Source organism: Cebus imitator, unplaced genomic scaffold, assembly GCF_001604975.1.
Source record: "Cebus imitator isolate Cc_AM_T3 unplaced genomic scaffold, Cebus_imitator-1.0 Scaffold3, whole genome shotgun sequence".
In the NCBI taxonomy this organism is placed as follows: domain Eukaryota; kingdom Metazoa; phylum Chordata; class Mammalia; order Primates; family Cebidae; genus Cebus; species Cebus imitator.
The window spans coordinates 11141232-11152562 of NW_016107318.1; the positions used below are offsets into that span (position 1 = coordinate 11141232).

At 39.5% G+C, this 11331-nt stretch overlaps 1 protein-coding gene across 1 annotated transcript in view; it reads left to right on the plus strand.

The window, feature by feature from the left end:
* Positions 1-11331, plus strand: part of PTGER3 (prostaglandin E receptor 3) — a 199847-nt gene that overhangs the window by 151156 nt on the left and 37360 nt on the right. The window lies entirely within an intron of this gene.

Below are 11331 nucleotides of genomic sequence, written 5' to 3' on the forward strand. Positions count from 1 at the left end.
GTTTTCCCCTGTGGCCACTCACTGCGCTGGCTTAAACAGCGGCACTGAGGTTTGTGGCACTTTTTTTTTCTTTTATTTTGCCCTGGAATCTACTCTCCTGGTTCTCTGCTCAGTCCCCTTTTTGAACCAGCGTATGGGTGACTTCCCGTGGCTCCAATCGCCAGCCTAAAGGGCCCCCGGACCAGTGTATTTTGTACGGAGAACCGCGGCTCCGGGGCGCCGACAAAGCAGCCGCGCGGGGCAAAGCAGTGGCGCTGGCCGAAACAGCCGCACTGGCGACCGTGGAGCACCTCTGCCCGGGAATTTCCTAGTCTGTGGGCAATAAAAACATGGCATCCACTCACCCTCTGCGCTTTCACTGGGAGCTGCAATCCTGAGCTGTTCCTAAACGGCCATCTTGGATCGTCCCCCCGGAAACTCCAGTTTTTAAAACCATCAGATCTCATGAGACTCATTCACTATTACAACAACAATGCAGGAAACACCCATGCTCATAATTCAATCACCTCCCACCAGGTTCCTCCCACAACACATGGGAATTGTGAGAGTTACAATTCAAGATGAGTTTTGGGTGGGGACACAGCCAAACCACATCACTCATCTAATCTCTAAACCAACCAAGAGAGGAATTTTATGCTCATTTTACAAAAGAGAAAACAGATTCAAGGAGTTTGAAATCTTACCCAATATTACAAGAGTCAGGAGCTGAAACCCAGGATAATTGGAAAAGGACCACCCTACTGTTTTTATCTTATTTAGAATAACCTAATTGTGATTTATTTTGGTTCCCTCTCTCTTTCCCTCTTCCTCTGATTTATTCCCCAGGCTGGGCCTGCAAAAGCTTCTTGGATACCATTTAAAGCTGTCAACTATGTATGAGTGTAAAAAAGTGGTAGCTGTGAGGACTGATTCATTCCCAAAGACGCATGGATTTATTGTGAAAACACAGAGTTAGAGCGAGAGATAGAAGTTTGAATTAACTTAAGAAGGTGATTTTATTTCTTTGAAGCTCATTTTCCTCAACAATAAAATGGAAAAAGAAAACATAATGGCTATCTCATTGTTTATCATGAGAATAAAATAAAATTGCAAGTACAAAGATTTGTAAGTTGAAAGGCATTATATCTATGTTAGTCATTACTATCTCACTTGTAATGATCAGTTGTGAGGTGCTATATTGCTTTTCCAGGGTTTTTGTAACAAACTACCATAACATTGGTGACCTAAAACCACACAAAACTATTTTCTTCCAGTTCTGGAGACCAGAAGACTAAAATTAAGGTGTCCATGGGGTCACACCCCCTCTGAAGGCTCTAGAAGAGAATTTATTCCTGCCTCTTCCAGCTTCTGCTGGCTATTGGCATTTCTTGGTGTTTCTTGGTTTGTAGCCACATTACTTCAGTCTTTACCTTTATCTTCCCAGCCCCTTCCCCTCTGTGTCTGTCTCGAATCTCCTACTGTATTTCTTTATAAAGGCACTTGTTACTGGATTTTGGATCCAGCTGGATAATCCTAGATGATCTTTTCATCTCAGTATCTTAACTATTATATCTGCAAAGATTCTTTTTCCAAATAAGATAACTTTTACAGGTTCTGGGAATTAGAATGTGAGGCATATCTTTTAAGGGGGCCAGCATTCAACCCACTGCAAGTATTATAAGTGTTCCTCTTTTCTTTAGCTCAATATGCCCCCCTCTGAGTCACTAACTGCCACTTGCTAGTAGATTTCAGTTGCAAATCTTTGATTTGATAAATAAGTTGTTCAGTACATAAGTCAGCGCTGCCTCAGCCCCTAGCCAATTACACAGAACTTTCTGGTGTTTTCTGAATATCCCTTATACTTTCTTATCCTATGCCATTTTTTTTGCCTTTCCCCTGTTTCTGGAATTCAACACTATTTTTCACTCTCTTCTGTGAAGTATTTCTAATCAAGAAAGATTACTTTCCCTTTTCTCTCCAAATCTGTTAGATTTCTGGGCTTTCTGTCTTGATTCTAGCACTTACCACAGTCTGCCCTTTACTGTTGCAGCTGAGCACCTGTCTGCTTCCCCATGAGACTGAATGTTGTTTTTCTTATGTCCTCGAGATAGAGATAGTGACTCATTCATCTTTGTATCACCTACTGCCTATGGCCAGTTGCCAAACATGTGGTAACTTCTCAGCAGAGCTTGGTGAGCTCATGGAACCAGATGGAACTTCGTGGCACCTGAAAACCACTTCCCTCAGATTTCCCTGATCTACTGCCCTGTAGAGGCAGCTGAAATAAAATCCATAGAGTCTTATTGCCTTTTCAGTGGTGCAAATTCTACTGATAACATTGTCTTATTCTCCCTATTTGGACATTTATTTATTTTAATTATTGTGGTGGCAGTAATTACTGTTATCTTAAAAATATGACTTATAGGCATCTTTCTTTTTTCATTCTACAGTTTACTCTGTGGTAATTAATCACTCTATCTTTTAAGGATTTCCTTCTAAGAAAATATGTTCCTTTTTTTTTTTTTTCTGGAGGAGAGCCTATAGCTTTACCGTCAGCAATAACTGATATTTCTGATATCATCTTATGTTGGTTTACTCTTGGTTGAGATAAGGGAAGGTACAGAGAAGCTGTGAGTCTCTCTTCTCTCCTCAGATCTCTGCCCTGTGCTTTGATTTAGGTTGACATTTTTGAAGTTCAGTAAGTTGGTTTTTCCCTTTCTTTTCCCCTATACTTTTTGTAGAGAAATCCTTCATCTATCTTAGGTTTAAAATCCAAAATTAGGTTTAGGATAAAGTGAACAGAAGGCTGACTCTTATTTCCTGAACAATGCTGTATGTGGTGTATGTGGTAGGTACACAGTTACCTTCATGATTTGTTAAAAGCTTTTCCTTTTGAAGTGAACACCTGTCTCAGAATCTCCTAGATTAAGTAGTTATGCTCACTATTCCCTGAACTGTAAATTCTTTGAAAGTAGGAACTGCCTTCACTCTTCTCTATAATCATTGTGCCAGTGCAGTATCTGGAACATAATAGGTATTCAAAAAAGGTGGATGAATCAGTTAATACAAATATCTATTTCAGGAGTTGGCGCAACATCAGCAGACAATGGATTCCTCTGATTTCTTATTTCTACTATAACACAACTTAATTTTGTGGTAATATGTTAACAGACATAATCTCTCTTTTGACCAACACAACATCCAGGGAAGCCCAAGTAAACTTTTGGTTAAAACCAACACATTTCATAATTCCTGTTCTTCATGTCTAATCTCCACATAACAGCTGATGATGACATGTTTGCTTACAGCTCCTCCAGTCCCACTTTGCTAATTTAGGGTCAGCTTAGATTTGTGAGCATTTGAGGAACAAGACAGAAGCCTGCCCCACTCCCAAAGCAGCCAACTTTAGTCCCTATCCACCAGTGTCCCAAATTTCAGTCCCACCACTTAAGCCTCTCAACTTGGAATGAAATCTCTGGGAATAAACCAGGAGACTAAGGGATTTTCTCTTCCAGTTTTTCTTATGGGCTTCGACATCAGTTTTATCCCATATGGCACTGTTTCTCCCAGGAGAAGTCCCTTTGAGCTTCACCAAACAATAATTTCTAGGCCAGGCCCTTGCAGTATGTCTAAGCCACTCCAATCTGTTTCCTCCTCCTGGTCCAGCATACGTACTTGCAATAAATAATCAAATAGCAGAACCATCAAGTCCTGACCCTCACTGCTTTATCACTTAGGCTTGGAGAGGTTTATCCAAGATAAATTGGTTCATGCATTATGATCACTTCCAAGTACATGTGTGACATTCTCCATAAAGCACACTAAGTTCCATATGGCAGGGGTGCCCTATAGACAGCTGTGCTTTCCTCACTCACTCCTCTTCTGCCTTCGAAATGAAATATAGAGCCGAAAGGCCATACCTGTCTTAATGGATGTGCCAAGCTGCATACATTACATTTTGTATCTCACCTTGGAGAAGAAAGTTATAGTATCTTAAAAGAAATGCACAACACACTGTGTTCACAACTTCTTTCCTCTCTAAATTCACCATTTATATATTAATATAACTATGATATAAAATTGCCAACAAAAGAGATATAAAGGCATACTGAAGCAGTCTCTAGGAGTTCAATCTACATTTCCCATCACTCAGAGCCAGGGGCACTCAATCATTTGTTCCTGCACGTTAAAGAGGCTGGCACTCAGAATGAGAACACAAAGCAGCTGCCCTTCAAGGTCCAGCCCTATTGTATAAAGAGCAGAGAATACCCCTTCTCCCCAGCTCCATCAGCCTGACCACTGACAGAGTAGCAAACATTAGTCATGATAGGAGCTAGGGGTTTTGCAGTTACCCAGCAAAGAAGTAGGGGCAGTGTCTGCGAGGTATTAAAGTTAAATCATTTAGTAAAATAAGAAAAAAATAAAGATGAAAGGAAGAGCAATCTGAAACAAGCTTTATATCAAACAACAACATGCTGAAGAAAATAAGGACAAATATTGATAGCTTTAGGTTATTTTTTAGTTCAAACCTGCACCTCCATGGGAAAAGCTGGTGTCACTCAAGTGTGGTTGAGGTGTTTTCAGAACCCTTAAAACTCACAGGTTGCTTCTGATACACTCAAAATTCCTACCACTACAGTCATTGCATCTAGAAAGTCTAGGGAAGTACTAAAGATTCTAACACTGAGTCACTGAAGGATAGAGTACAATTACACCCTGCGGCAATTGGTGTGAACTTTTATCTATTTTCTCTCCTAATCCCTTCACCAGCCTTTCTTTTGCCTATGTCCCTTAGTTCCAGTACTTGGGATTTTTGTGGGGCTATTGCAACAACCTTACAAACTGCTTTCTGTTTCTACCTAGTCCCCTGCAAGTTACCCTTCACGTGACTACTAGCATAAAACCCAAACTTGGTTCTATTTGTTCCCTCCCTAAAACTCTTTAGGAGCTCCTCAAGAGTAAAATCCAAGCAAAAGCATAAAAGCCCCATATAATCTGGTTCATGCAGATCTCTTCTAACCCCTCACTCCCTCAGAACTCCTCGCAGTTTGCTCCAAAACACATTAGTGATTCATGCTTCTGTTTCTTCTCTCATGAGATTTCCTGTTAGCCTGGGATACTCTTCTCCTCTTCCAAAGCTGATCAAGTTTCATTCATCCTTTGAGACTCAGTCTGGGTGCCATTTCCTTCGGGAAGCCTTCTCCTGTTCCTGGAGTGAATTATATATACGCACCACAAGTTACAATAGTGTTTTTTCTCCGTCCAACATACCTCTTGACATTGTATCACAACTGTATGTGTAATTGTCTCTATTTCCCACTAGAGAGTAAACGGTAGGAAAGCATGAACTGCATCCCCAGCACCCACCCAGTAACATAATGCCAGGAACAGAGCAGGTGTTTAATAAACATTCCTCTAGCAAATTCATGAGCTGTCCCTGGGACAGATTTTACCTTGGGCGTTTTCACATATATTATGCCTTTTAATCTTTCAGCAACAATTCCAGTCATTTCCTTTTACATGAGAAAACTCCATTTCTTGGAGCATTCTTCAAGCAACAGGCTAAGGTAGGTGAGCATTATTACACCAGGCTGTTGAAGGAAAGAGAGGATGCTCAGATAGGAGGTGAATGATGAAAGAAGCAATAGTTAAGAAAGAAGAACATAAAACAGGGATCTTAAGACACTACAACATTGATATTGTAACAAAATCATATCTCCTTATTTGAGATTTTAGAGGGAAAAAGGAACATGAGATTATATCACTGTATATTATTCACTAGGTAACATATTCACTATTTTATGTGCTTTTATGCATGAACTCACTTAAGCCTCATAAAACTCCAGAATATAAGTACAATTACTATCCTCATTTTACAGAGGAGAAAACTGAGGAATAGAGAAAGAACTTATTTGTCCAAGGTATAGCTAGCAAGTGGCACAGTGATTTTTATAAACCTGAGCAGTCTGAAACCAAGAGACTGTGCTCATAACCACTATGCTGTGTTCTTTCTTTATGATGTAGTTACAATGCAGAAGGGTAAATATATTAACAAGTTGTAGCTGCAGCACTGATGGAAGACTGGTGGTCAAGGAATGCATTCGAGAAGAGATGAGGTATGATCAAGTCTTAGAGGTGAGGGAAATAACCAAAGGGCATTTTAGGAGCATAAGAGCATTTTAGGAAGAAGGACTGACGTCTGCAGAGATGAGCAGACTGTGGAGAAGAATCTACCATCTTGGCCTGGAGTTGTATTTATGGCTAAATACCAAAGAAAAGGGGAAAGGAGAAAAAGAGGAAGACCAAGATGGACATCAGTGTGTGCTGCCCAAGTCCATACTTAGTAGTATTGGCTCGGGTCGCCCAGCAGGAATGTGGGGGGAGCCTTCCTTGATAAGACCGCAGTCTCCCTCATGTGAGGATGCTGGAAAACAGGCCTCAAATGGACCATTCCCAGAGCCAGCAAAGGACTGGGATGTGTGGGAGACACTACATATACACTATTAAGGTAAGAAATATCCATAGAGAGCCTCTTTCCAATTACCCACTCCCCAGCCCCCACATTTTTTTTTAATCAGTGAGGACATATATTAGGTGATGTGTTCAGATTAAGTAGTATAGCTCCTTAGCAGAAAGGTTGGGACTAGACACAAGTAAATGCAGCTTTTTTCCTTGAAGAACTGATGATCTTTTAGGGAGACACAAATCAAACAAAAACATGTTGATGTCAGTCATAGCATCTCAGCAGATGCAAAACAAACAAACAAATATGTATTCTACAATTTGAGTTCTAAGTGCTGAATGGTTGACTGTGTAAAGGCGGAAACCAGGAAACACTCCTGGAGCAGGTGAGCTTTTAACCAGTTTGTTGTAAAGTGATGGACTTTGGCTGGAGGCAAAGAGGACTGAAAGAAATGAGCTCCCAAAGGGGAGACATGTCTTATGATGCTATGATATGTACCACTTTGGTGGGTTGTATGGGCAGGCAGGTTGACATAGCAGAAACAGCAGACATGTGGGAGTCATAAAGAACTGAGGTCAAGTTGCTGACATTCGTCAGCTGCAGGAACATCAGCTGCAGTTCAGTTATTTGATCCCAAGTGTTCTCTATTCAGCGAGGGTAGAGGTTCTCATCACTTACTGGTTATTGTAGCTAGAGTCATTTGGTGAAAGCAGGGATTGATGTCCTTATAACTCCTCTTTTTTACTATTCATTGAATGAATTCACAAATGAATAAATGACTGTATGGATTCTCAGTTAGATTTTCTTCAAGCTAAAGAACTCTTCAACCCTCTCAAGCAATGGAAATGTGACACTCACCAGTGCATTTCAGCATAATCAGATAAAATATACCTCACTGGTTGCGGTGAGCTGAGATCGCGCCATTGCACTCCAGCCTGGGTAACAAGAGCAAAACTCCGTCCCCAAAAAAAAAAAATATATATATATATATATATATATATATATATATATATATACCTCACTGTCCATAACCTCCTCTTATGTAGCTTGCCTGGGAGGAGAAAGGAAAGAAGAATAGGCTCTCAAGACCACTGAGTGGTGGGCTATTTGATGATCCAAATATGAAAAGGAAGAGGCATTCCAGAGACCTCAGGCACCTGTCCCTAAGCTTCTGAGAAACACCCTTCCTCAACAAATCCATGGGTGGAGGAACATCTAATTCTTACATCCTATACAAGGAGTGTCTCGAATTTTACTTCTACGTGAACTACAGCGAAAGAAATCCAGCATCCACGTTTAGTGTTTCACGACATATTGTGGGATGTTTTTTCAGGTTTGGGTCTGAAATGCCTAAATGTTGTGCTTGTTTGTACTCTGCTATGCCAAGGAGAGTGTGAAAAGCTCCAGTAATGGACAAACACTAGCATCTAGTAGAAAAATTAGAAAAGGGATCTCATAGTGTAACATGTTATAAAATCTTAGGGTTGGATGGAACCTTAAGGCCATACCTATTAAGGGTTTTCAGACTTGGTGATTTTAAGAACTAGTAGAATATCAAAAAACAAAACAAATAAACAAAAATAAGAATTTGACTTCAGGTGGCTGTATTAGCTTCCTAGGGCTGCTGCACAAAATTACAAGCTGGGAGGCTGAATGGAAATTTACTGTCTCACAGCTCCGGAGGTTGGAAGTTTGAGATCAAGAAGTCAGCATGGCTAGTCTCTACTGAGGACTGAGAGGGACAAACTGTTCCATGCTTCTCTTAGCTTCTGGTAGTTTTTTGGCATTCCTAGGCATTTCTTGGCCTGTAGAAGGCATTATCCCTGTGTGTTCACATCACCTCCCTCTTTGTATACATCTGCCTCTATGTCCAAATTTCCCCCCTTTTCATAAGGACACTAGTCTTGAATTGAGGCCCACCCTAATGTCCTACTCTAAACCTGATCATTTGCAAAAACTCTATTTCCAAATAAGGTCACATTCATAGGTACTAGGAATTAGGACTTCAATATCCATTGCAGAGATACAATTTAACTCTTAAGAGTAGCCAACTAATAATTTAATTAAGTAAGGGCATTTTTAAATAAGAGAAAAAACATGCATCCTACTATCTTCATTATTTTGAAGAAGAGATATTTTAGCTACTAAAATTTTAGGAATGTTATCATTTCACTGCAAAGAGTAGTCTTTGCCAGAAAGAGTAGTTGGAATCTTACACCAAATCAACATGCACATATGCACTGCGGTGCTCGTCTTCCTAACCTTACTCCAGTTTGTCAGGGATGTTGCCACTGACCACTATGAATCTGTGAAAAAGTTTTCTTTGGTTCCCTGGTCTAGCACAACTGCTTGTCCACTGCATAAACCTCTTTTGCAACCTCCTTAGCCTGAGCTTTGAAACTATAGTTCTTATATGTGATAACAGATGCAATCAAAACAAGAGCTTAAGCTGTTGTCTTAACATCACGCTTCTGTACCTAAAATTATATTAGACCTATTTCCTTTCCTGTTCTCTAAAACGCCTTCAGTAAGTATTCTATGGGTTGTTTCTGTGAAACAGAAACTTGTTTTGTGAAATTTCACATCGGAGACTGAGCCAAGCATTCTAAAACATTTTTTTTTTTCGCAGCATCTGAAATCTGAATTTCAGCTCTGTGTCTGTTCTCTTAGTTTACAAAGGGATGCTGATTTAGTCAGCCCTTACATTGGATTTTATGTAAATGATTTTTAGTTGTATACCATGAGAAGTAACCACTATTCAAAGGCAATGAGTAATTGTAGGCAGCCACTTATATTTTGGTTCTACTTTTGTCTTATCTGTGGCCAAAGACAAGTTTCTTCAAGACGGCAGAATGCTGACCACATGAAGCTTGGATTGCTTGAGTTCCTATACATGACCAGAAACTGACTTTGTCTTATAAATGTCCAGAGAGCCTGATACACAAAGAATGTGGACTGTCACCTGTCAAATATTTTTTAGAAAATAAGACAAGAATGAGTAAAAATTGTGGCTTATACACTATTTGTAATTTCTCCTATTTGTCATTTCTTTTGTGAAATCCTATGCTCTTGCTCCTGGTGCTGGGGGGAATTCAGTGCTGGGTGTCAAGAAAACCTTTGAGAGAAAAACTAGGAATACTAAGAAAGTCATGCTGTAGGTGAAAAGATTGGATTTGGGCATCAGATATAGGTGGTTTAACCCCCACCTCTTCCATTCACGGTTGTGTGATTTCAGGCACAAAACTTAAACTCCCTGAGTGTTAGTTTTATTACCTATACAACAGAATTAACATCTACTCCTTAAGACTGTTGTAAGGATTAACATATTTCTACTGGAGACAGGGATGGGATGAGTGTGGAGAGGACTTTCAAGAAGCAAACAGCAAACTAAATATACTTTTGCCTAAAGGTGAGGTTTGATCTAAATTCCACAGGAATTGTTATTCATCATAGCACTTCATTAAAAATATTCTAATTTTCTTCCATGAGTTGAATAATTATGTAACATACTTTTTGGGGAAAAAAAAAATGAGTTTGCCTTCAACAATAGTTGAAGTTAACCAAATACGCTTCATACCAGACAGCCAAAGCGTTCTGAAATATACTAAGCTATTCAAGATCATGTAGAAAGCTAGGCATTCAGTGTAGTTTTCTGGCAGGCTTGCAGGCTCAAAATGCTATTTGGTAGTTAACAGAGTTAAACTGATTGTCACCAAACTTCATAAGAAAACACACTTGTCAGGTACTTTAAAAGATTATTTTTCATTCTGACCAAAAGGAAAATGTGTTTCCTGACATTTAATAATCATTTTTTAAATAAGGCTGTTACACGTAGATTAAATCATTTTATTTTATTTTTAATAAATATTGTTGGATTTAAGAGAACATTGAATTGGGCATGGAGGCTACAGAAGATGTAATTAGAATATCAAGGAAGCAATCAGCAAATGCATTTTCTCTGTCGCTTGTATTCCTAGCAGCTATAGATTTTGGAACATTTCGATAATTTCATCTTGGCAGTAGTTTCCAAAGGAATTTTTTCCTGACTTTTTTTTAACACTTTGTGTAATAAAATCCTGTAAATTCACAGAAAAGTCCTGACTATACAGGAAATAGCTATTAGTCATATAAATGGCATTTCACATTTAACATTGACATATGTACTTAAAAGCTAGGATCTAACTTAAACAATGATTTGTCTGTGGTCTTGTCACCTAGTTGGATAAGGCAGATGCTGGGGAAAGTCCTGGTGATGTAGCCTCCTCCGGAATCACAAGGAAAGACGTGCAGATGAAAGACCCTATTACCATTCCCAGCATATTGGTCCTGTCCTGATGTCTTTCTCTGCACCACGGCCCTGTAGCTGAAACAAGGGGCAATGTCCTGTGGGAGGAGGCAGCAAGCTGTTCTAGAATTAAATCTAAGCACTGGCACTTAAATAGCTGCATGACTTTAGACAAGTGTCTCAGCCTCATTGAGCATCAGCTTCTCATCTGTACCGTGGACATACCAGTATCTACCCCACATGGATTATTAGAAAATTAGGTTTGGTGGTATAAGGTGCCTGGCACATAGTGGGTAAATCATCAGTTTCTAACCTCAGACCACACAGTCAAGGTGTATTATATGAGGAGAATGAGGATCTGAGAAAAGCTGGTGAGCTAGATTCCATTTGTTTTTTTGTTTAGTTCCAGTTTGTACTCAATAGTAATGAAACATTTTTTTTTAGTTGGACATTGTTTCTACTTTCCAAAAACCCCATCACCTGCTCACAGAAAGCTCATAGATAAGATATTATTTAATATGTATCACAGGATCTGCTATAGATGCAATATTATTCTATGTGCTAGAAAGATACGAAGGTGAAGTAAGAAATGTTCCTACCCTTT